Below are 25599 nucleotides of genomic sequence, written 5' to 3' on the forward strand. Positions count from 1 at the left end.
ACATTTCCCCAAGTAAATACATTCCTATTTTTAGACAAGTACCCTTCAACAGTGTTCTTGCCACTTTTATATGTTTGCCTTCTGCAAATAGTCTAGTGAATGACCTTTCTTCTAAAGAACAAATTTTAAGTGAACATTTCAGCTGATTTGCAAAAAACAGAAATTTCAGATTTATAATCACAAGTGTTTATTATGGAAACCTGATACTCAGATGTATGTAAAAAGAAAAGGAGTACTTGTGGCACCTTAGAGACTAACAAATGTATTTGAGCATAAGCTTTTGTGAGCTACAGCTCACTTCATCAGATGCATGCAGTGTATTTGCTGTAGCTCATGAAAGCTTATGCTCAAATAAATTTGTTAGTCTCTAAGGTGCCACAAGTACTCCTTTTCTTTTTGCGAATACAGACTAACATGGCTGCTACTCTGAAACCTGTCAGATGTATGTGTATCCAGTCAGGGAACATAAAAAAGGCCATGTGACCTCTGTATCCTATCAAAACAGTTTGGATTTTTAATATTAAATACTCTCAAAGAACTGCTCACAAAAATAGCTATGAACTAACCAAAAAATGTTCAGCCAATAATTTGAACATTGAATGAGGTAGTGAAAATAATTATCTAATCATGGACAACTTACAAACAGTAAGAGGTGAAAGTCACAGAATAAATAATTTGTTACCAATTATTTGCCCTGCTTTTGTCTCTGTTATGGAACCCTTATGGTTGTCTATTCCCTCCAGACCAGTTTCTCTCTAAACGCAATCTGACCTGGAAGTATACAAACTAATGGCAACTGTTATGCAAAAGCTAACATAGGCACACAGGGTGGTGTGTCACCTACAAAAGAAACAAGTGGCTGTTATTAAACTAACCATTTTAGTTCTCATGGGAAACCACATTTAGTAATTCTTCATTAATCTATATATTAAACTACTTATTGTTTGTTTATGTTTCTCTTTCAGTTGCACATGAGAAATCATTACAGGTTAATCTAGCTGAAATAGTGTTTTATCGGCCATTCAAAGTTCAGTGTGTATCTCTCTTGCACAGATTCAGGCTTTCTTCTTAGGAATGGGTTATTTTATTAAAAGTCAAGAAACAAGTGGGAGTGTCTTACACTGTGCTTCCCAGACAGACAATCTGAATCTCAAGCAGCTGCCATCAGAAACCAAAACATACAACGTACAGGTTACCTTTACTGGAATTAAAACATTGTCAAAGAACATTTCAGCTATTTAGAGATCTGTCCTCGTTCTGTCTCAAGGACTAAAACTGCACTAGCTACAGTAGCAACACATACAGAGGTGCTGATTGAGGAAATAACTATACAGTCACTGTAGTGCCCTATCTGCCCATAAACTTACATCTCTAAATTATTGGGAGTTGCTTGATGGCAAAAGTTCCTTGAACGTCAATGGGGGACTATATCCCACCTAAAGAGGCAAAACGTGGGTTATATTGTGCTCCCTCGATCTGAGTGCAGAGAAGTTCTGCACAATGATTTTCCTCCTCCTGTACTGAAGGGGGTGTCTGCTGTCTCTGTGACACCATCCTTCCCAGGTCCGGCAGAGGGCACCCCTGAGTGAAGCCCACTGAGTGCTGTGGAAATTATTACTAGGAGGACATGATGGGCAATCACAGGCTCTGGTGGAGCTGTGCTGACACAAATGCAAGGGAAAACAGCAAGGCGCTTTGAAATAGGGCAGCAGCACAGAGCTTCCACAGCAATGGCACTATGGCTCCTGTGGATCTACCACCATCTGTGCAGATGTCTGGGATTTGGGAGCTAAATCCTCTGCTTCTTCCAAGGGGTGGAGGTTGGGCAAATTTCATGGAACAACTGAATTTGGAATTTTCCTCTTGTGGATTTTCCTGCATGAGGGAGTGATCTGGGCCATTTCCTTGTGCTTAAACAGCTCTTGTTTTAGCCTTTTACTGTACAGATGCACAGAATTATGAAAGGAAACATAAAATGTCTTGGAAACTCAATTTGAGAGGTGCATTCTTGAAATCTTTCTTTTCAGTTACACCTATGTAAATCCAGAGCAATGCTCCTGATTTCAGTGGAGTTTTATTTCAGATTTATACCCATGTAACAGAACAAGATGTGGCACATAAAATGCTGCTTTATAATAGTTCCCGTACAACTTTCAGCTACATTTAAATTATTCCATTGGTAGCTCAAGACGATGGCTGTTTTTCAGTGAAGGATCACTCTGTAAATGTTTTCTTTGTTAAACAGAAATACCAGCATTCGTCCTGTTCTCTGGGAATGTGGGACTGACAGGTGTTAGGGTTCAAAGATCAGAAAACAATAGTGTTAACTTTGGAATGGACATGGGTTCCTGACCTACAGTGTGATGAGTGGAAAAGTCACTCATCAAAGCCCTGGGAAATTAAACACTCCCCATTCTTATGGCTCTTTCATACTGTATTAGTTTTCCTTCATAAGGGTCACTTACCATTGCTGGTTTATAGTTTAAAACAGAACTAAAGGGTTTGCAGTTGGTATAGCATCATGTGCCTTACTCTGCATGTGCTTCATCTAAACAGAGCAGTTCAGACTAAACGGCTGACATCCTGAAGGGCTGTATTGATAAACTGGGAGACATGAGGGGTTTTTAGTCAGTCTCCATTAAGATAATACATGTGCTTTTCTAATCTTGTTCTTTTGGGGGGTTTTATGGCCATCTGTCTGTACTTATGCAGTGAAATCCTGCTTCATGATAGCAGGAATATTATTGCTCATTGTGGCCCAGAGCTCAAAAATGGCTATTCCTTATACCAGAATGACAATAGGAAGCCAGTGCCCTCAATGTGAGATTAACATTGCCAGGTGTTATAAAATCCATCTTACTTTTATGCACAATATGTTCCTTTAGTTCTTCCACTTTTTCTCTATGAGTGTTCATTACATGTTATTTGTACATTCCAGTGCGACAACTCCAGGCATCTCATTTGGCTTTGCCTTTAAGTACAACCTGTATTTATCCCCAAATAGTGCTTTTGTTCACAAAGACTGTAATTTACTCACCAGCATTTCTTTCTGTTGGTGGAGTTTTTCTTTGCTTTACCATTGTGATTGCTTCATCAAACTCACCCCTACACATGACTGAAGAGACTGAGATCTGAGAATGTGTGTACACGCAGGCAGAGGTCCCACCCTGCTCCAACGGGAACATTCGCACAGTGTGTATAGTCCAAACTTGCTTTCTTCCTGGGGCATGCCTTTATTAGTAACTCAAGCAAAAATGCTCAGGCAGAGCTTTCTCCCCAAACTTGGGTAGGGCTTTCCTGCAGCACCTGCTCTGTCTGTCCCAGTCTCTCACTGTGGCCTGGTCTACACTACATGGTTAGGTCAATGCAAAGCAGTGTACATCGATCTACCTGTGCAAGTAAATTTGGCTCCTTAAATTCACTTACATTTGGCTCCTGCCAGCGTAAGTGCCCTGCCACACTGACTAAATAGCACCACCTCCCCAAGTGATGTTGAGTCAGGGTCGATGTAATTAGGTCAACACAGCATCACTGTAGACACTGTTACTTGTGTTGACTGTTACTGACCTTCCGGAGCTGTCCCACAATTCCCCACACTGACTGCTCTGGTCACTGTTGGGAACTCCACTGCCCAGGACTCAGATAAACAGAAACTGCCCTACCCCTCTAAAGCCCTGCACATTTTTGAAATTCCTTGTCCTGGTTGCCCGGCTTGGTGAATACACCTAGCAGCTCTCCATTGTTGTGTGTGACTGCACAGCTGACCAGGATGGCAGAGTACCTGTCTGGAGTACACAGGAGGCATTGATCTCCTGGGCCTGTGGGAAGATGAGATTGTGCAGGCACAGCTCTGATCCAGCCATAGATATGCGGACATCTACAAGCAGACGGCTCAGGGGATGCAGGAGAAGGGCTACAACAGGGATGAGCAGCAGGGCCACACGAAAGCCAAGGAGCTGCAGCAGGCATACCAGAAGGCCAACAATTGATCTGGTGCGTAGACACAGACCTGCCGCTTTTACAAAGAGCTGCATGCCATCCTCGGCGGAGACCCCACCGCCAACTCCAACATCACTATGGATACTTCTGAGGAGCCCGAGTCACAGGCCCCTGCCATGAATGGCGAGAAGGAGGTGGTGGATGAGGAAAAGGAGGAGTATGGGGGACAGGCAACTGGGAGCTCCAGCTGCGCAGCAAGCCAGGACCTGTTTTTGACTCCACCATAGTACAGCCTGTCCTGACAGTTGAGCACAGGAACCTCTGGTAAGTGTGCTGTTTACTTTGAAATTACAGGACTGGCACCCCCCAAAGTAGCAGGACACATCTTTTGATTTGCTCATTTTTAATTGTGCTAGAAGAGGTATTAGAACAACCAAATGAGGCAGAGTTGCTGTCTGTCTTTCATTCCCTTCTAGAGTTAGGCAGTGGGAGCCATGCAGAGCAGTTTGTTTATGTGCATTGGGAGGTCCTGTGAATCCTCCGTAGAGATCTCAAGGAAACTTTCATGGAGATACTCTGCAATTCTCTGCTGAAGGTTTCTTGGGACAGCTGCTTTATTTCTTCTTCCTTGGTAGAACACTTTCCCACGCCCCTCAGCGATTACTTCAGCAGGCACCATTGCAATACACACACCAGCAGCATATGGGCCTGGGCAGTACTGAGTCACCAGCAGCAGCTGTGCTCTCTCTGCCTCTATTACCCTCAGGAGAGAGAGATATCAGCTAAAATCACCACTGCCTGCAGAAAATGGTGCCAGTATTCAGTGCCATTGCCCTATAAAACTAGTATCATGCAAGCAAACTGTTCCCTCCTCATGTCCTAAACTTCTGGAGGGCCACACTCATCCTGGCGGGTGCTGTGACTGGTGCCATACTGTATCAGTCCCAAGGAGAGGTGAGAATGTGGTGCTTACTACTTTTGGGGAGCAAGGAGAGAAAGTTCAGCATCTTCAGTTTCTATTTCTGTCATGAATACGCTGACAATGGTACCTCTGTGTGTTGTATCTGCAGCTGCTGCCACTGTGGACTTCAGGGTCCTCCCCACCCCCTCCACCCTTGCAAAATGCCTGAGCCAGATATGGAGGAGAAAGAAAAGGACTCGGGATAACATGTTCGAGGAGATCCTGAAAGCCAGTGCTGCATCAGAGAATGATTACAGCGCCTGGAGGGTCACCCTTGCAGACAGCATGGACAAGCAGAGCCGTCCCTAGCGTACGGCCAGTCGGGGCGATCGCCCCGCGCCCCAAGCTTTGGGGGCCCTGCGCTTCGTGAGGAGGTGGGTGCCCAGCAGGGAGGTGAGGAGGAAGACAGGCAGGCGAGCGGGGCGAGGAGGCAAATGGGGAGGTGAGCGGCAGATGGGGGGGGGAGGAGCCCCCCATCAACCTCCCCCTCCCCCCAGCGCCTCCTGCCTGCCGATCAGTGCCTCCCCTTCCTCTCAGCACCTACCACCTGCCGCGAATCAGTTTCACTGCATCTGGAGCACTGGGGAGGGTAGGGAGGGAAGAGGAGCGAGGGCACAGTGTGGTCGGGAGCGGGGACGGAACTGAGCAGTGAAGAGACGGGGGGGGGCCGGAAGAGGTGGGGTGGGGGTTGGAGCGGGGTGGGAAGAAGCAGGGCTTTGGGGGAAGGGGTGGAGTAGGGGTGGGGCCTGGGCAGAGCTGGGGGGAGCACCCCCCAGCAGATAGAAACTTGGCACCTATGTCCCAGGTCCCGCACCCCCCTAGAAACAGCTCTGTGGACAAGGATAGAGTGGAGAGGAGAAAGGTACAGGAAAAGGAGAGGGACATGCAGCAAGAGATGCTTGAGCTTTTCAGGCAGCAAACAGAAATGCTGCAGACTCTCCCACAATCCCACACTCGTTTCCCTCTGCAACCCAAAGAGAACTCTATATTGTGACCTCTCTACCTTCCCCGCAACATTCCACATGGATGAGGGGCCGGTGCGCTACCCTTACCACTCCACCTGGGGATATATTAAAGAAAATAACGGCTACACATACACCAACTATGTCTTTCACAGGTTAGTGTATATGTATCTGAAATGGAAATGACTATTTTCATCTTCATAAGTTCTGTTCCCTTAATTTATTAAATTTTATTGAGTTCTAAATATATTTTTTATTTGCCTGGTTCATGTTAGAGAATTAAATTCTATTTTTTGGAACATAATTCATTTTTATTAGTTCTCAGCATATGCTGTCTGGTGATGAGCAGGTCTGAAAGCGATCGATTTCTTGTCACTGCACTGTGTCACAGCACCCATAATATCATTCATAAACAATATTAATAGCTTCATGGACAACGTTATATTCCTACATACACAGCAATCACTACAAGATTCATTCCAGGCCACAAAAGAGGAAGGCCAGGTAGAGTATACTACAGTAACACACACAACTGTGCCTCACTATTAAAATGGTCTTTCAAAGCCTTCCTGAACCATATGCTCCTCGTTGAGATCTTCTTATAACCCTCTTATCTGGCTGTTCAAATGCAGCAGACAGCCACTCCACCTCCACCTTCCAACCCGGTGGAAACTTTTCCCCCTTCGCTTCACAGATATTATGCAGGACACAGTGGGCAGCTATAACCATTGGGATATTTTTCTCACTGAGTTCCAATCTTGTAAGCAAACAATGTCTTCAACGCCTTGTAAGCAACCCTTCAAATGACCAAAGGCACATTCAACTGTCATTGTGCACCTGCTGAGACTGTAGTTGAAGCACTCCTTGGTACTGTTGAGGCTTCATCAGCCGTGGGAGCAAGGAGCAGACTGGGTGACCCAGGATCACTATTGGCATTTCAACTTTCCCAATGATAATCCATTGGTTGGTAAAGAAAGTCCCTACTTTCAGCTTTCTGAACAGTCCTGTGTTCTTAAAAATGCACGCACCTTCTCTGACCAGCCCACACTGATGTTGGTAAAGCATTCCCGGTGATTTGCCCGTGCTTGCATAACCATAGAAAAGTAGGCCTTTCTGTTGATGTACTCTATGACAAGATGGTCTGGTGCTAAAATAGCGATATGCATGCAATCTATTACCCCACCATAGTTCAGGAACCCCATCGCTGCAAAAGCATCCACTATGTCCTGCACGTTGCCCAGAGTCACAGTCCTCCACAGCAGGAGGCAATTAATGGACCTGCACACTTGCATCACAATGGCCCTGTAGTGGATTTCTCTGACTCCAAAATGATTCCTGAGTGACTGGTAGCAATCTAGCATTGCAAGTTGCCACCGTGCAATCACCACTCGCTTCTCAACTGTCAATGCAGCTCTCATTTTGGTGTCTCTGCACAGAAGGGCTGGGGCGAGTTCCGCACACAGATCCAGGAATGTGGCCATGCACATCTGAAAGTTCTGCAGCCACTGTTCACCATCTCAAACCTGTATGACAATGTGATCCCACCAGTCAGTGCTTGTTTCTCAGGCCCAGAACTGGTGCTCCACCATCTCCAGCTGCTCCACAAACACCAACAACAACCCTGAATTGTTTCTTTCCATGTCCCACAGCAATCTAGCCTCCAAGGAATTGTCATGTTCCCCTTGGGTCCACAAATACTGCTGTAAGGTCACTGTGTCTCAGGGTGAGGGCAGCCCCTTCGGTGGTGTCAGGGAATCAGCACTCACGCTGGATTAGTTTATTGGGCATTCTGTCTTGCAGTTGAGCAAGAAATAGCCCAGGCCTCCTGGATGAGGGCTGAGCAAGTACACACTCCATAACTCCAGCCTTCAGGGTGAGGGCTAAACCAAACAGTCCGTAGCTCCAGCCTCCAGGCCTAAGGGTTAGTGCTCACCCTGCCCCAAGTGTGGGGCCGGGGGTCGGAGGACCCAAGTCCATGCTGCTCCACACTGGGTCCCAGTCCAGGGCCCTATAAGCAACAGGTGACCCTAGGTTCTCTTCCTCACCTCCTGGCAACACAATAGGACCAATGTCTCATTTTCCTGGACTATATCCTACTGGCATCTGCTGGGGCTGCTCCACAGCCAGTGTGGCCTGGTTCCCAGTCTCCTTACCAGGCGGCCCATTCTGCACTCCCTCTTCGGGTCTCCAGTCTCCCAGGCAGCAGTTTGCCTTCTCTCCATGCTGGCTTGGGAGAGCCATCGCCCTCCACAGCCAGTCATGGGATCAGCTGGTGGTTCTGCTCCCGCGGAAGGATTTCTGGCTCCTTCCCTGGCCCAGCCCCAAATGAGCTGCAGGGCTCTGCTGTTATACTTCCTGTCCTGCCCCCACCCTTCCTACAAGGGAGACGGGGCAAGGTTAGCTGAGCCCAACAAGGAAAGTTAACCCCCTCTGCATTGGAATGAGGCCACTCCGTCTCATTATAACTGCAGGATCTGGTGCCCCATACTTGCATTGCTCATGACAATAGTGCAGAGCAGTGCAGACTCCATGCTTCTGTCAGAGATGGCAGGCAGCAAGGAGGGATGCACGGGTTTATGGGACTGCGAAAAGAAGGTGTGAAATGTTATGGGCTGCAGATAAAATTATGGGATGGAGAACACCATATTATGGGAAGTTGACCCAATGCTCCCAGTCACCCCTGCACAACTCGTTTCGGCCCATCAGGCATTGCAAGAACTTCCCAAAAGACCCTGTGCTGAAGGTGGTGAGTTGCACAGTGGGATACCTACCCATGGTGCACTGCATTCTGCACTGATACACGAGGATGCACAATGCCGACACAAGGAGCCAAGTATGCACACACACAAGCCATTTAATAACAATGGCGGCTGTGTGTCAACGTAACTTAGGTCAACATAATTTTGTAGTGTAGACATGGCTTGTGTCTCAGAGAAATACTTAAACTCCTCTCACACCCTGGTTGGAGCTAATAAGATCCACCTCCCAGCATGAGATAGCAGTAGCTACTCTGCAGGATTCTAGCACCTGAGCAAGGATGGCTATACAAAGGGGCCCATCATTCTTAGTCAGGGTACTAGAAATTGCCACCCATTTACAGAAGAATGTTGAAAAAACTGGAAGATGATCAAAAAAGAGACACAAGAATGACCTGCGATCTGGAAAACCTTCCTTACAGTTTTCGGAGTAGCAGCTGTGTTAGTCTGTATTCGCAAAAAGAAAAGGAGTACTTGTGGCACCTTAGAGACTAACAAATTTATCTGAGCATAAGCTTTCGTGAGCTACAGCTCACTTCATCAAATGATGAAGCTCACAAAAGCTTATGCTCAAATATATATGTTAGTCTCTAAGGTGCCACAAGTACTCCTTTTCTTCTTCCTTACAGTGAAAGACTTAAGGAGCTCCGTCTATTTTGGAAAGTTAGGAAATGACCGTATCATGATTTATACACACCTACAAAGGGAGAAGACATTTGATAACGAAGAGATCTGTAATCCATCAGACAAAGGCATAAACAATATCTAATGACTGAAAGTTGAAACTAGAACTGGAGATAACGTGCACAATGTATAAAAGTATGCGGTAGATTCTCCATCACCTGGAATCTTTAGATCAAAATTAGATGTCTCTCTAAAATACATATGCTAGTCCTATCAAAAGTTATGGGCTTAATGTGGGAATTACTGGGTAAAATGCCTTGGCCTGTGTTATGCAGGACAGACTAGAAAAACATAATAGTCCTTTCTGGCCTTTGAAATGAAGGTTGGTCTACACCCATTCACTGTCAGAGCTGCCATTCTGGAATATCACACAAACAATATAAAGTCCTTCCTTTACTCCAGGTTCTTTCTCTAGATAGTTAATGTTCCATTGCTTATCACACTCACCAGTCACTAGTTTAACAACATATCTAGGCTACAAGGAGTAAGGCCTTGTACTGAAGACTTAATATAGACCCAGTTCTAGACTTAATATAGACCCAGTTCTTTCTGGCTACTCACCACTCTCAGCACTGGAAGACAGAAGTCACCATGCTAATGTGAGGCCCATGATTCCATAAAGGAACCCTCTCCCAGCAAGTGCAGTCCCTTCCTTTCACATCAAGCAGGGTTGAAAAGTGAGTGCTCGCTCACACAGGACGCTGAGGTGATTAAATAGTAAGCCGAGTTCTTAGTTATCAGCTGAGATGCACTTAGGCTTATCTTAGTCCTTTGTAATGTTATTCCAACAACACTGAAGGGGGTCTGGGGGTGTGTGTGTGAAATGCTGTGGACCAGGTCCAGTCCTTGTGTCCAGAAAGGTTTCCTCAGTGATCACACACATAATGTATGGCAGACTGCTCTGTGCGTGTGTGTGTGTGCATGAACACGTATGTATGTGGTGGGGTGAAGGGGGAGTGGTGCACTGACACTGCTGCTGTGGGATTAATTCTTTTCTCCAATAAGTATTTTATTTTAAACCAAATATCACCAACAGCTTTCCTGTGAGCGGAAGCCCCCGGTTCACCCACAGTTTATTCTGTGGCAGGAAAATGCGATGCCAACAACACTCAGAGCTGCTGCATAAGATGGTAGATACTCCCGACAGGAGAAACTGCTTCCATTAAAAAGTCTGGTTATTTCACATTAAGTTTTAATTTAACAAAACAATTACCCACTTTCTTCAGAGAAGGAGAACATGTTATAGGAATAAAGAATCTCTATAACCATTAACTTTGGCCCCAGTAAAGAAGAGGTCAGATTTATTTTCCATGAACCGTGCCTGCCAGACTTTTTTCCTTGTTCCATTCTACTGGTTTTCATCAGGTCACTCTTGCAATAATTCAACCACACAAAAAAATACTTAAAAAGAAAAGGTAATTGAAATGTCAATGTACAAATACAAGGGACAAAAACATCAGACTTAGGGCTAAAATTCTGTCCTTAAGCCATTCAACGTAGGTACTGCAGAAACAGAGTTCTAAGACTCCTGCAATAAGCAAGGAAAAATATGGCAGTTTTAAAGATAATTTATCCCTTTATGTCCTGGCATAAGCCTGGCACAACCCCACTGAAGTCAACAGAGCTGCACAGAAGAAGGGTAATTCAAGACTGATATTTTGGGCCAAACTTTTCTCTGAACACCCTTGATTTTATGGCTTTATGTCAGATCACTAATCTGCTAAGAGCATTTTAACATAGTCTTTTGCGTTTTTATTTATTTGTTTATTTTGATGGATGAGGGAACAGGTCCAAGAATATTGCATCAGTGAAGCTGCTACAGAGTATCTTGGGAATGTTCGTTATAGATACACCCCGCCCACACACACACACACGTAGAGTATATATGTGCCCAAATCTGATAGGAACACAAGGGAAGAGTCTGAAAATTCCTCAGAAGGAGACAGATTGGGGGAAGCAAGAGGGAAGTGGAAAAAACAAAACAAAATTGACCCCAATACACAACAGAACCTCCAAAGTTTCCTCTGTGAACAACAAACTGGGCCAGATTCTGCCTTCAGGTGTGTGCAGGCAGGTTTAATTCAGCATCCTAGGTGGGGCATCATAACTCATTTTAGCTCTACATAGGCCTTATCCAAAGCCCGTTTGACTTCAGTGGGCTTTGGATCAGGCTCTATGTGGTTGCCACAGGGCACTTTTGAAAGCACTCCTTGGTGCTGTGTTGCAGCTGCCAGGCTGCTCAGTGAAGTCTGTGTGCCTTTGCACTATACAATCTCTGGCAGCGTGGTAGTTGCCCCATATCAGTTGGAAGAGCAATTCCATTATACTTACAGCTACGAAGATTTGTGAAAGTACGTTTATTTTGCTCTGATTTTAAAGTCTCATTTGTATATGAATGGGGGGGATGGCACAGCTGCTACTGTCAAAGCAGTGCATGGGAGTACAATTTGGCCCCAAGAGTAAGAGACAATGAGGAAATGGCACAGAAATCTCCACACACTTTATACCTACTCTTGCACCCAAACTACCAGTGTGGAGCTGGTACCTGAATTAAGAAATGCTGGAACCTCCGGACAAGCGAACAATGCCCTAGGGTCTAACAATGCAAGTGAAACCACAGAGGAGAAGTTGGTGTCAACTAACATAAAGCAGCATGCCTGCTGTGGAAGGTGGTAGGTGGATAGAGCAGTGATGAAACTTGTGATACAAGTTTTCTTAGTTCAGTGATCACTAACCTGTTGATTGCGATCGACTTAGGGTGACCAGATGTCCCAATAAAATCGGGACTGTCCCGATATTTAGTTGTTTGTCCCGCATCCCGACCATGCCATTTGTCCCGATATTTTGGCTAGGGGCTGGAGGAGTACACTGGTGAGCACTCACCTGGGGTCCCGGCGGTGCTTATTTGGGGCGGCTCCCAGGAAACGGGGGGCAGCAGGACCCTGCAGCCTCTAGGCACGGGGCAGCCGGGGGGGTGTCTCTGCATACTGCACCTACCACTAGCACTGGCTCCATCGCGACCAATGGGAGCTGCGGGCGCGGACAGGGTGCAGACACCACCCCCCTGGGGCGCTGAGTGCTACTCATGCCCCCAAGTAAGTCCCACCCCCACAGCTTCCAGTTAATGGCAGCTAGAGCCAGCGCTTGTGGCAGCCGCAGCACGTGGAGTTGAGACCCCGCTGTCCACCACTGACCCTAGGAGCCAAAGGAACCTGCCAGGTGCTTCCCAGTGGGTGGGAACAGTCCCCCAGGTAAGCGGCAGCACTGCGTCTGGGGCCCTCAGCAGGGCTGCAGGTGGGAGCTGGGGCCATGTGCTTGTAGCAGGGGTCGGGGCCATGCGCCCCCAACCCGCGGTTTGCAGCAGGGCTGGAGCGGGGGCTGTGAGCCCCCAACCTGCGGCAGGAGCCTGTGCCTGTGCACCTCCGACTTCCTCAGGCTGTGTATCCCCCTTCCCCCATGGCTCCAGTGGGGTAGGGGCTGTGCACCTGTGGCTGTCCCTCCCCCACGATGTGTTCTGATATTTTATTCTTGTCATCTGGTCACTCTAGATCAGCTTGTTGATCCTGGAGACTCCCAGTCGATTGCAATCTCCGGTGGTGCAGCACCACTGCTGCTGAGGCCGGCTCCCTGCCTGCCCAGGCCCCACACTGCTCCTGTGAAAGTGAGTGATGGTGGGGGAGAGCAAGCGACAGAGAGAGGGGGGAAATGGAAAGAACAGGGTGGGGCTTCGGGGAAAGGGCGGGGCCTCAGGGAAGGGGTGGGATAGATCCTGGGTTGCCCTTAAATTCAAAAAGTGATCTTGGGCGTAAAAAGGTTGGAGACCACTGTCTTGGTTGATAAATTGCAGAATTCAGCCTCACATTTCCTCCCTCAGATGCACATTGCCCTCAGCCATGGGCATGTTCATACCAATTTCAGTTTGTTTTGTTCAGTTCTGTCTGTTCCTGTGGTTCATTTGTAGTTCCTCTGAACAGAACATTAACAAAAACCAATGAGAAAAAATATTTTGCTTTCTGAAAACGCCATGGGTGAGCACAACTAAAATGTCAACTGCCATGACATGGTGTATGGCTAGGCGTATGCTACAGCTGAGGCCAGCTTTGCTTCATTCTTGTTATTATCCAACTCCCTTTTGAGTTTTGCAAATGATTAGCAGGACACTACACTAGAGGGCTATTGGGCCATTCTGGAGTAACAAATATGTTCCTCTTTCCTCTCCCCTTCCAGCTTCTGTCCTACAAATAAACACACACACACACAGGATGTGCCCACACATATATTCCTAAACAGAGGCACCAACTTTCTGCTTTCCCTGGAGGTGCTCCACGCCCGCCTCTTGCCCCAAGGCCCCACCCTCACTCCGCGTGTTCCTGCAATACCCCACCCTCTCCCCTGACGCTCCGCCCCACCTCTTTCCATCCCTGCTCTGCCCCCTCTCCTGAGCACGCCCCATCCTCACTCTGCCTCTTCTCACCCCTGCTCCTCCCTCCTCCCCCCAGCTGATTGACAGCAGGCAGGAGGCACTGGAAGGGAGGGAAAGGAGCTGATCGGTGGGGCCTGCCAAACAGCTGATCAGTGGGTGGTTGGTGGGTGCTGAGCACCCACTATTTTTTTTCAGTGGGTGCTCCAACCCGGGAGCACCCACACAGTCGGGCGGCTATGTTCCTAAATATTTCATAGTTCATTAAGTTTGATGGGATTGTTTACCCTCCAAATCATGACACCTTTCTGTCCAGTTCATGCTGGTCAAGTCACAGCACAAAAAAACCATCTGTGACGGAATTCAAGGGCATTACCTGGTCTCCAGTAAACAAGGGGTTAAATCAAGCTCAGCTTTTCCCACCTCTTGACCAGGTGCTCAAGACCAAGATTGCTGTTTGGGAGGCAAAGGGAGAGAATGCCTTTAGGAAATGAGGGCTCTACACCTAGAGGCCATGGGACTGGGTTGAACCCCAAGGTACAAAAGGGATTCTACAAAAAGTGGAAACCTGGACAGATTGCGAAGAAGGAGTACAAAAGAATATCACAAGCATGCAGGGACAAAAATCAAAAAGGCTAAGGCACAAAATGAGTTACACCTAGCAACGGATATAAAAGAAAATAAGAAGGTGTTCTTTAAATACATTAGGAGTAAGAGAAATACAAAGGAAAGTTTAGGTCCTCTATCCTAGTGGGGAAGGAGAGCTAATAACTGATGACATCAAGAAGGCTGAGGTGTTTAAAGCCTATTTTGCTTCAGTGTTCACTAAAAAGATTAATGGTGAGCAGATACTCAGCAGAACCAATATTAACAAGGGGGAAGGAATGCAAATCAAAATAGGGAAGGAACAAATTGAAGTACATCTAGAAAAGGAAGATATATTCAAGTCAGCAGGACCTGATGAAATTCATTCTAGGGTGCTCAAGGAACTAACTGAAGCAATCTCAGAAAGGTTAGCAATTCTCTTTGAGAACTCCTGAAGGCCCCAGAAGTCTGGAGAAGGGCAAATACAGTACATATCTTTAATAAGGGGAACAAAGAGGATTGAGGGAATTACAGACCAGTCAGCCTAATTTTGATACCTGGAAAGGTACTGGAAGAAAACAACATAGTCTGTGCATCTATGTAGTGGGGCCACAGCGGAAAAGTTTGTTAACATACACGGAGATGTGTGAGGAACCTGTCTCTGGAATCCTCCATAGTGATCTCTAGGACACTTTCCTGTAGGTATTCTGCCAAAGGTTTGTGGAAGAAAAACACAGTCTTCACTCTTAGGTTGTTTGCAACAAGTCAGAGACAGTTTATTCTCTAGCAATTGCAAGGGGCAGAGTGCGCACGGACAGGGATTCCCCCTTCCTAGGCAGGTCTCCGCCAGATAAACAATTAGGGCAAGCATTTATACCTTTTGTTGCATACAATAATTATCAACAGCCACGTCTTGTTTATACATATTCCTTCCTGATATCTTACTTTTCTAAGAAGTTCCTGCTACAGTCTGTGTTCCATTCTTATCTAACACAAGGTCAAAACAGCATCTCTTACAGTTTTCCCCACTCGCTTCCCACTCACCCAGGCCCTGCCTTAAAGTCTCGTGTTATTAGAGTTAGAGTTAGCCTGACTCTTGCTCTATTCCTAAGAAAACTAAGATGTCTGTATCCAAATTCCCTTTATCCCTTTTTCCACTTCCACAGGTTCCTTGGGAGAGCTGTCTTGTTTCTCTCCCCGCTGTAGAAATCTTTGCTGTGCCACGTGGCAATTATTTCTGCAGAGACCAGAGCGGCATACAAGCGAGTGGCATACAGAGCTGGTCTGAAGCCATATGCATGCAGGAGATGCACCCTGAGTTACCCTTAGGAGTGAGATATCGGGTTCAATTACCCTAGCCTGTGGAAACGGATACCAATATTCAGAACAGGTGCCCTAGCTGCTTATAGTAACTCTCTTTGCAAACCGCCCTTTGTCCCTTCCTGCCCTTTCCCCCTTGCCCACCCGCCCCCTTCCCCGCAAACTCACCATAATTGGAACTCATGGTGACCTGTGTGCTAGCCAAAGGGCAGTGAGAAAAAGGTGTGCATAACTTTTGTGATTCTCGGCTGTGAGCGCCCTCACAATACTTTCTCTGTTAATTGTTTCTTTGCCTTCTGCAGATGTGCCCTTGAGAACACACTCCGCCACACCAGCCGAGTACCTACATCAGATAAGGTGGCGACCCAGGAGGAGGAAGGAGAGTCTGTTTTGCGAGGTGCTGCAGCCAACAGATGCAGCACAGAGCAAAACAAGAGCATGGAGGAAGACAATAAATGAAAGACTACAGCTGGATAGCCAGGAAAGGACACGGGCAGGAGCGGATGATAAAGCTCCTCGAGGACTAGAGATGTTGAAGTCCCTGATTGGCCTGGAATCCCAGCAAATCCTTCGATTTGCAAATATTATGGAGAGTATAGCAGGCCGCAATGACCATTGGAATATTTTCCTCATTGAGGTCTGACAGACCAAAAAGACAGTGCCAGCATCCCTTTAATCAACCAAAGGGACATTCAATGATCATTTTGGCACCTGCTGAGCCTGTAGCTGAAATGCTCCTTGCTGCTGTCTAGGTTCCCAGTGTAACACTTCATGAGCCAGGGGAGCTAGGGATATGCGGGGTTGCCTGGGATCACTATGGGCACTTGCATATCCCCGCTGGAATCTTCTGGTCTGGGAAGAAAGTCCCAGTGTGCAGCTTTCTATACAGTCCAGTGTTCCGAAATATGCATGCGTCATGCACCTTCCCTGACCACCCGGCATCGATGTTAGTGAAACATGCCTGGTGATCCACCAGAGCCTGCAACGTCACGGAGAAATAGCCCTTTCGATTGATGTACTCCATCATAAGGTGGTCGGGGGCCAAAATAGGATATGCATTTCCTCTAGCCTGGTCGCAGTTAGGGAATCCCATTGCCTCAAAGTCATCAATTATTTCCTGCGCATTACTGAGAGTCACAATCCTTCGTAGCAGGAGGCGATTAATGGCCCTGCACATTTGCATCACTGCAACCCCCATGGTGGACTTTCCAACTCCAAACTGATTTGCGACTCACCGGTAGCAGTCAGGAGTTGCCAGGTTCCAACCAGTGATTGCCTGTCGCTTTTCCACAGTGAGGGAAGCTCTCATTCTGGTGCCCTTGCGCCACAGTGCTGGGGCAAGCTCTGCACACAGTTCCAGGAAGGTGGCTTTGCGTGTCCAAAAGTTCTGCAGCCACTGCTCATCATTCCATACCTGAATCATGATCCAATCCCACCGCTCAGTGCTTGTTTCCCAAGCTCGGTACCAACGGTCCACCATGGCAAGCTGTTCCGTGAACATCAGCAGCAATCTTGAATTATTTGTTTCCATGGCAGACAGCAGGGCAGCCATCTCTGATTTACTCCTGTTTCGCAGCTCATGAAATACTGCAGGACCAGCCGTGTTGTGTTCAGGATGTTCACAATGGTCAGCAGCTCAGGATCCATGCTGCGAGACTGAGATGGCAGGTGCACAGTTTACAAGGGCAGTTGAAAAACAGTGCAAAATGAAGTAAGAAGTAGAAAGCTCATGGAATGATGGGACAGAAAGAACTGCATCACAGGACAGCAAGCACATCACCATGATGCTCTGTGATCCATTCCCAAAGCTCCCAATGCAGTGGCAGAGGCTGGTGAGTTGCACAATAGGTTAGCTACCGATGATGCAATGCTCTCTCTGTCAACGCAAGAGCAACGACTGTGGATGCGGTAATATTATTAAAGCGATTTATGATGGTCGACAAAACTTAAGTTAAGGATTAGAATTCAAAATGATCGTGACAAATTGTAGAATTGGGCTGAAATCAACAAGATGAAAGCCAATAAAGACAACTGCAAAGTACTGCACTTAGGAAGTAAAAATCAAATGCACAACTACAAAATGGGAATAACTGGCTAGAAGTATTGCTGAAAAGGATCTGGGGATTATAGGCGATCACAAATTGAATATGAATCAACAGTGCGATGCAGCTGCAAAACAGGCTAATATCATTCTCGGGCATATTATCAGGAGAGTCAAAGGTAAGACATGGGAGGTAATTGTTCCACTCTACTCGGCACTGGTGAGGCCTCAGCTGGAGTACAGTGTCCAATTCTGGGCATCACAGTTTAGGAAAGATGTGGATAAATTGGAGACAGTCCCAGGAAATCTGTTCTCTTCGTACCAACTCTGTCACTCTATTACTTTTTGGAAAGTACGTTGGAGTAGTTCCTCTAAACCAGTGTTTCTCAACCTTTTTGATACCAGGGTCCGGCTTGCTGCCTTCCTAACTGTGTCAGGGAGATCTCAGGGACCAGTGTCCGTCCATCAATCGGTCGCTGAGAAAAACACTGCTCTAAACAATTACTGACTCCAAAGGTCTTTAGTTAGGAGTCTGGTCATTTTTTTCCAGCTTTTCCTGACCTTGAAACTTATTTAGAAAGCCTGTGCTCTATGACTGAATAGCATATTTGCATAAAGCAAATGAGAAAGGAGTCCGGACATAACTGGATTTGCTATAAATGTGAATGTTCATGCATGAACTGATAAGCACAAGGATAACATGGTCGCACATTCCAACTTTCCGTATATATTAGTGCAAATCAAATGGCTCCAGGTGATTTCTGAAATGAACAAAATCCTGCTCTCAGTCTGGAACTGTTAATTATTAACTACTCAGATAGGTTTACATTCCTCTTACTTCACAATTTAATCTGTTATTGATTTCATAGGTCTAACACTCAGGGAAAGAAAACAGACTAAGGAAGAAAAATAAATCTTTGTTTCATAATCTACTCTACTGTGTGTGCACATTCAAAAAAAGACCTGACACCAGACAAGTGATATCTAATATTACTTCTGCAATGCCCAGGCTGCTATCTTCATTAGTGATGATTAACGATTAGCAGAAAAAAATATTGTTTTGCAGCTTCAGATTAATTAGGATTGGAGAGATTTCCCACAGAATCCTGTGAATGAGAAGAGCTCCCTCCCCCCATTCTCAACACAGCACTCCCAGGGTTAGTATCCAAACTACACCAAGCAACAATACAAACTTGGTTTAAGCTTTCTTATGCTCTTGACTTGCTCCGAGGGTTTCCCCTTACAACATCCTTCTGTCCCTGCCGGAGTTTCCTCTTACCACTCAGAGACAAACCCTTATATACTCTGGGCTTGGAGATACTGAGCCCTGGTTGGTCAGCCTCCCAGTGTAAACCACCATGAGTCACCAGAACAGTCCTGCTCTCCCTTCAGGGTCCTAAACCCAGACATACTATCACGGCCTATAGGCCATACCCACATAATGACAGCAGACTCTAAAAAACATCACACAGGTAAAGTCAAAGTGGACCTGGCTGCCAGGATGATGGTGTTTGTGCTCTGAGCAGAAAAGAGGCTACTGTGAGCAAAGACACTGAGCAGGTTGTGAGTATGGTCACTGTCCCATCTTCCCTGCGCATCTAATAGTGCCAGGAGACCAGAGTTAGAGTGAATTAATTCTGTGACCTTTTGCAGAATGCAGTAATTATTGCTTCTGAGTTTGTCCCTCCAGCGCCTTCAAGGCATTCTGCATCCTCTGCAGTCAGAATGCTGATTCCCATGCAAGCACTGCTCCTCTGTAGAGTACCACTGGCTCTCAAAGTCAGAGTCTAGCCCATAGCTTCCTTTCACATATCTTATTTTTGATGCACAGATATAACTACAAAAAGAAAAGGAGTACTTGTGGCACCTTAGAGTCTAACCAATTTATTTGAGCATAAGCTTTCGTGAGCTACAGCTCACTTCATCGGATGCATACTGTGGAAAGTGTAGAAGATCTTTTTATACACACAAAGCATGAAAAAATACCTCCCCCCACCCCACTCTCCTGCTGGTAATAGCTTATCTAAAGTGATCACTCTCCTTACAATGTGTATGATAATCAAGCTGGGCCATTTCCAGCACAAATCCAGGGTTTAACAAGAATGTCTGGGGGGGGGGGGGTAGGAAAAAACAAGGGGAAATAGGTTACCTTGCATAATGACTTAGCCACTCCCAATCTCTATTCAAGCCTAAGTTAATTGTATCCAATTTGCAAATGAATTCCAATTCAGCAGTCTCTCCCTGGAGTCTGGATTTGAAGTTTTTTTTGTTGTAATATTGCAACTTTCATGTCTGTGATCGCGTGACCAGAGAGATTGAAGTGTTCTCCAACTGGTTTATGAATGTTATAATTCTTGACATCTGATTTGTGTCCGTTTATTCTTTTACGTAGAGACTGTCCAGTTTGACCAACGTACATGGCAGAGGGGCATTGCTGGCACATGATGGCATATATCACATTGGTGGATGTGCAGGTGAACGAGCCTCTGATAGTGTGGCTGATGTTATTAGGCCCTGTGATGGTGTCCCTTGAATAGATATGTGGGCACAGTTGGCAACGGGCTTTGTTGCAAGGATAGGTTCCTGGGTTAGTGGTTCTGTTGTGTGGTATGTGGTTGCTGGTGAGTATTTGTGGTGAGTATCACCATCACAGGGCCTAATAACATCAGCTTCAATCTCTCTGGTCACGCGATCACAGACATGAAAGTTGCGATATTACAACAAAAATAACTTCAAATCCAGACTCCAGGGAGAGACTGCTGAATTGGAATTCATTTGCAAATTGGATACAATTAACTTAGGCTTGAATAGAGACTGGGAGTGGCTAAGTCATTATGCAAGGTAACCTATTTTCCCTTGTTTTTTCCTACCCCCCCGCAGACATTCTTGTTAAACCCTGGATTTGTGCTGGAAATGGCCCACCTTGATTATCATACACATTGTAAGGAGAGTGATCACTTTAGATAAGCTATTACCAGCAGGAGAGTGGGGTGGGGGGAGGTATTTTTTCATGCTTTGTGTGTATAAAAAGATCTTCTACACTTTCCACAGTATGCATCCGATGAAGTGAGCTGTAGCTCACGAAAGCTTATGCTCAAATAAACTGGTTAGTCTCTAAGGTGCCACAAGTACTCCTTTTCTTTTTGCGAATACAGACTAACACGGCTGTTACTCTGAAAGATGTAACTACAGTATATGGTATGGTATGATATCAATTCAGCTTTAAGTCAGCAGTGTGTCAGCCCTCAATTCTAGCTACAGCTCCCAGTAATAAAGTAAAAGGTCCAGGCATACAGCAGAGTACTTCTTTTCCTTTCATGAACTCAAAGGTGCAATATTAAAATAGGTAAGGCTGGGTAGCTTGCAATGTAAGAGCAGCCAGAGTAAGATTCTCCATCTCACTGCATATCCACAACAGTGATGCAAAGTCCCCTCACTGTGCCTATTGTTATTTCTGGAAATACTGCATGTACAGCAGATCAGTAAGTGAAAGGTAGGAGCTCCCAGAGAGATATGCAGGCAGTATGTTATTAATTTAGCTGCTTTCAAAGGAGAATCTCAGGTCAAATTTGGCACATAAGTTAGGTTTTATAAAACTAAGAATTTATTATACCTAAGATCAATATCTGGAGAAGTCACTGCTGATCTAGTCTTTCTTCTGAGTATTTTCATTATCCTACTCCTAGGACCAACCAGAAAAAAATCCCTACAGGTAAGGAAGCACACTCCTCTCTTACTTAACTGCTTGTTTGAAGAAGTTTGTCTTCTTACCAAATGACAGTGATTTTGGAGACTCACACAGCAGGACTGGAGACTGGTAGTAAAGTACATGGACATGTGTGTAACGGTGCCCCCCATAAGGCTTTATGGAAATATGCTTATGAATGTATATATGACATAACTGGAATATGTTTTATGCTACATATGCCATGTAACATATCTCTGTGAAGGTTATGATCTACTGAATTTATTCATCCTATTTATATGCATGTGTCATTACCATATTCAAAGTTATGAAAATTGGCTGTATACTTGTTTGATTTTAAATAACCTTAGTAAGGCATTTGGTCAGCTTCTTTAGAAAGGGATGTACAAATTAAGTGCCCAATCAAGAAACACTTAAAGGACAATGAATCTTGGAAGGCTCCAATTCACATAAGAAGTCTACCTGAGGACGTTCAAGGTAGCATGTAAGTGATGGCTGCTGCCTGTAAAAACTGAGTCATGCATCGACATGTGACTTGCCCATGTGACTCCAAAACGCCATTTTGTAGCTGGATTCTACACAGGGGGAGGGAGGGGTGTCCACCCAGAAGATAAAGTCTATTTAAACCCCTGGGAGACCCCTCCATTTGGTCTTCAGCTGGCTAAAGAGATAGCCTCTCCACCCCCAAGGATACCTGAAAGAAACTAGAACAAAGGACAGTAACTACAGGGGGTGTGAGTCATTGCTGGACCCAGACTAGAAGGAGACTAGTCTATAAAAGGAAGCTTACAGGAATTCCTCTGAAGGTGAGGTTTGATTTGTATTCAGTTTTCTTAGACATAGACTTGCGTGTTCTATTTTATTTTGCTTGGTAATTCACTTTGTTCTGTCTGTTACTACTTGGAACCACTTAAATCCTACTTTCTGTATTTAATAAAATAACTTTTTACTTATTAATTAACCCAGAATATGTATTAATACCGGGGGGGGGGCAAACAGCTATGCATACCTCTCTATCAGTGTTATAGAGAGCAAACAATTTATGAGTTTACCCTGTATAAGCTTTATACAGGGTAAAACAGATTTATTTGGGGTTTGGACCCCATTGGGAGTTGGGCATCTGAGTTTTAAAGACAGGAACACTTCTTAAGCTGCTTTCAGTTTAAGCCTACAGCTGTTAGGGGACGTGGTTCAGACCCGGGTCTAGGTTTGCAGCAGACTAGTGGGTCTGGCTCAAACCAGGCAGGGCACTGAAGTCCCAAGATGGGAGGGCAGGGAAAGCAGGGGCAGAAGTAGTCTTGGAACATCAGTTGGCAGCCCCAAGGGGGTTTCTGATCCAACCCATCACACCGTGAAACACCAAGTCCTGGGAAATATAGAGGTTTCTCCTGCTCCTATCTTCCTACCGAAGGGACTGTTCCTGTTAGTTATTTAAGATCTTTAAAGGGTTAGACAGAGGAAACTTGTTCTCTTATTGATAGTGCTGATTACTGAATGACTCACCCTCACTGTGGAAAAGGTGAGTCAGAGAACTTGGCAACTAATGGAATGCTTCTTATGGTAGTTTTCCCTGTTGGGAGTATGACATGTTCCTAGAGTGAGGGGCAGGGATGGTGAGCTTTCTTGGGCTTCAGCCTAAGAGGGCTTTGAGAGTTGCAGTGGATGTGATGACTTGTTTCTAGGCGTACCTCTTGAGGTTAGCCATGGTGCCTTGGGTTCTAGCAGAAGTGGTGATTTTTAGGCCTGAGCCTGACACAATCCCAGGATTTCTATAATGGAAGAGCCAACTCAGGCACAGCATAGTGAGACACAACATGCATGATCCAGAATTAGACACGACAGGCCAAATTTTCAAAAACAGAGCTTTACAATTTACCTGGACTACACGTGCAAATCACACAAAGGCAAGTGAAAAAGTCTAATTTTAGGAACTTAGCTAGACAAGTGTACTTGCAGTTACCTCCTTAAGGGTGCAGTAGCTACAGCCACAATCATGGGTGCGGTTTTGCACGGTTTCTGCATTTTGAAAATTAGGGCCTAAAATTCACATTGCCAAAGAGCTCACCCCTCTCATATATGAGATGCAAGCATACCTGTTCCACCCCCAAAACCTGTTCATCTTTTTCCACCACATGGTCTTTTCTGCATACAAAATGAAGAACTGCACACACAATCATTTTATGGGCACAAAGGTATGCTTTTCCAGCTGCACTCATTGTACCCAACTTAGAAAATTAGCATTAAAATACAGTACATGAAATACATGGCCCATGCTCATTACACCTTATTTCAAAGCCTTTAACTCTATTTATTGATACACAGAGAGAAAAATATTCACTGGCCTTGCCTCTTTACTTGTACAAGCAATAAATCCAACTATAGTCAGATCTTGTTTATCTGTGCACAGTTGGGGGACAGGAATATAGCATTTGGCAGAAGGAGGGACATCAGTGTTGTTGACACACAATGGGAGACATGACCTTTCTTCATATAGACAAAAATTATCGCTGATCAGGTACTTTGGGTAAACAGCTTCTGACTATACTTTTTTTAAATTTTTTAATTTAATTTAATGCTTGTACTAAATAAACTCATTAGAATACACAATGAATTGGTTTTTAAATATGGTCTTTGCATTAACAATCAGACTGTACAATATTTTATACAGGGAAATGGAATTAGTGGGTTAATGTTTAAATGTGTACAGTGATCCAACTGTTTCCACTCTCCTGATCTGGCCTTGATGTCAATCTCCACTAAAGAGTGGAACAGAAATGCTAATTACTGTACATATTGGTCTGTCATTATCTGGTAAGTCATTCTTATTTCTGTCTTTCATTGTGAATTGCAGGGGCAAGCTCTGAGTTTCCAACCCTCAGGAGAAGAAAACTGCAAAGGAAGTTCACCAAGCCCAGCTGTGTCCTCTGGGGTGCACATCCTCCTGAAGGTTAATTTACTCATTTCACTGTTTTGAACTTGCTCTGGCACAAAGAAGGAAGCTCACAGATGACTTCTGAAATCAGTAGGAGTCTAATGAAAATAGGAATAACACCTGTGGGGAAAATGCCTTGGTCTTGATGCTGATCTCAGTTACACCAGCGTAAATGAAGAGTTATTGAGAGGAAGTCAGAGGGCCAGATCTTAATCGCTATAAATCTGCATAGCTCCATTGACTTTAATGGAGCAACACTGATTTACACTAGCTGTGAATCTGGCCCAATGGAGTTAAACTGGTGTAAGAGACAGAAAAGTTAGAAGTCAATCTTATCAGAAATAAATCACTGTTCAAAATTAAATTACAGGATCCTATTTTCTGTTTGCTACCCATGTCATGAACAAGTGTTAAGACTCTGGCAGTTCTATGAAACTTTCAGCTTATGTCTGTAGCATACTCTGATTGGACTACAAATTTCTATTAACCATATTTTTTTTTAAAAAAATGCATTTGTTAAAAAATAAAAGGTGTATAACTCTGTGTAGAAAGTTGTCAGCTGCTGAATATATTTGCTGGTCTTATCATAGTGCTTCTAGTGGCCGAGTTATCAGATGTATTTTTCTCAAGTCAACATATTAAATGAGGAAATGGAATTGGCATTTTGATTATGACCACAGAAAGGATAACGTAGGGGTTATTGAAGGACTCCGAGAAGTATAACTGGACTCTTTCAGCATGCAGGAGAGACAGTGCTCAGGGAATGAGGGATGTGTAGTGAATGAGGCTATTGTCTTTAGGACCCCTACTCATTTGTTGAAGACGTTGGGAGGTGTGTAGTGAATGAAGCAGGGTATGGCAAGAAGAGAAAGGAAGGTCTCATGGTTAAGCCAGTTGAATGCTGCCCCAGGAAACTGGATTTTCCCTGCCTTTGCCACTGACCTTGACCAATGAGAGTAGGATGGAAAAGACCCTCTGGAAGAGCTAAAACACGATGGTTGGGTGGCATGAGATACCTGTCCTTCCTACCCCATCCTACCTCATAATATGCCAGATTTGGCACAGGACAGAACATCACAGACATTCATAACACATTTGATGGCCTCTATGCTTTCCAAGGGACAGCATAAGAACCAGCCTAACCTCTGCCACTGAATTCCTATGTGATGCTGGACAAACCACAAACAAACCAAACTTTTCACAGGTGGTCATTAATTGTGTGTTCCTCATTTCCTGGGTGCCCAACTTGAGACATATGGGGCCTGAGTTGCAGAAATGTTGAGCACTCTCAGC

The 25599-nt window shown here is 45.2% G+C and overlaps 1 long non-coding RNA gene across 3 annotated transcripts in view; it reads left to right on the forward strand.

Annotated features, from left to right (window-relative positions):
* LOC119566666 overlaps positions 1-24723 on the forward strand; it is a 43952-nt gene extending 19229 nt beyond the window's left edge. For all 3 annotated transcript variants that reach the window (XR_005225961.2, XR_006290953.1, XR_006290952.1), the window contains 3 exons: positions 12851-12963; positions 15930-17847; positions 24226-24723. This is a non-coding gene — a long non-coding RNA (uncharacterized LOC119566666). The remainder of the gene's footprint in view (positions 1-12850; positions 12964-15929; positions 17848-24225) is intronic.
* Positions 24724-25599: the final 876 nt, after the last annotated feature.

The sequence above is a fragment of the Chelonia mydas genome, chromosome 5 (assembly GCF_015237465.2).
Source record: "Chelonia mydas isolate rCheMyd1 chromosome 5, rCheMyd1.pri.v2, whole genome shotgun sequence".
Taxonomy (NCBI): Eukaryota; Metazoa; Chordata; order Testudines; family Cheloniidae; genus Chelonia; species Chelonia mydas.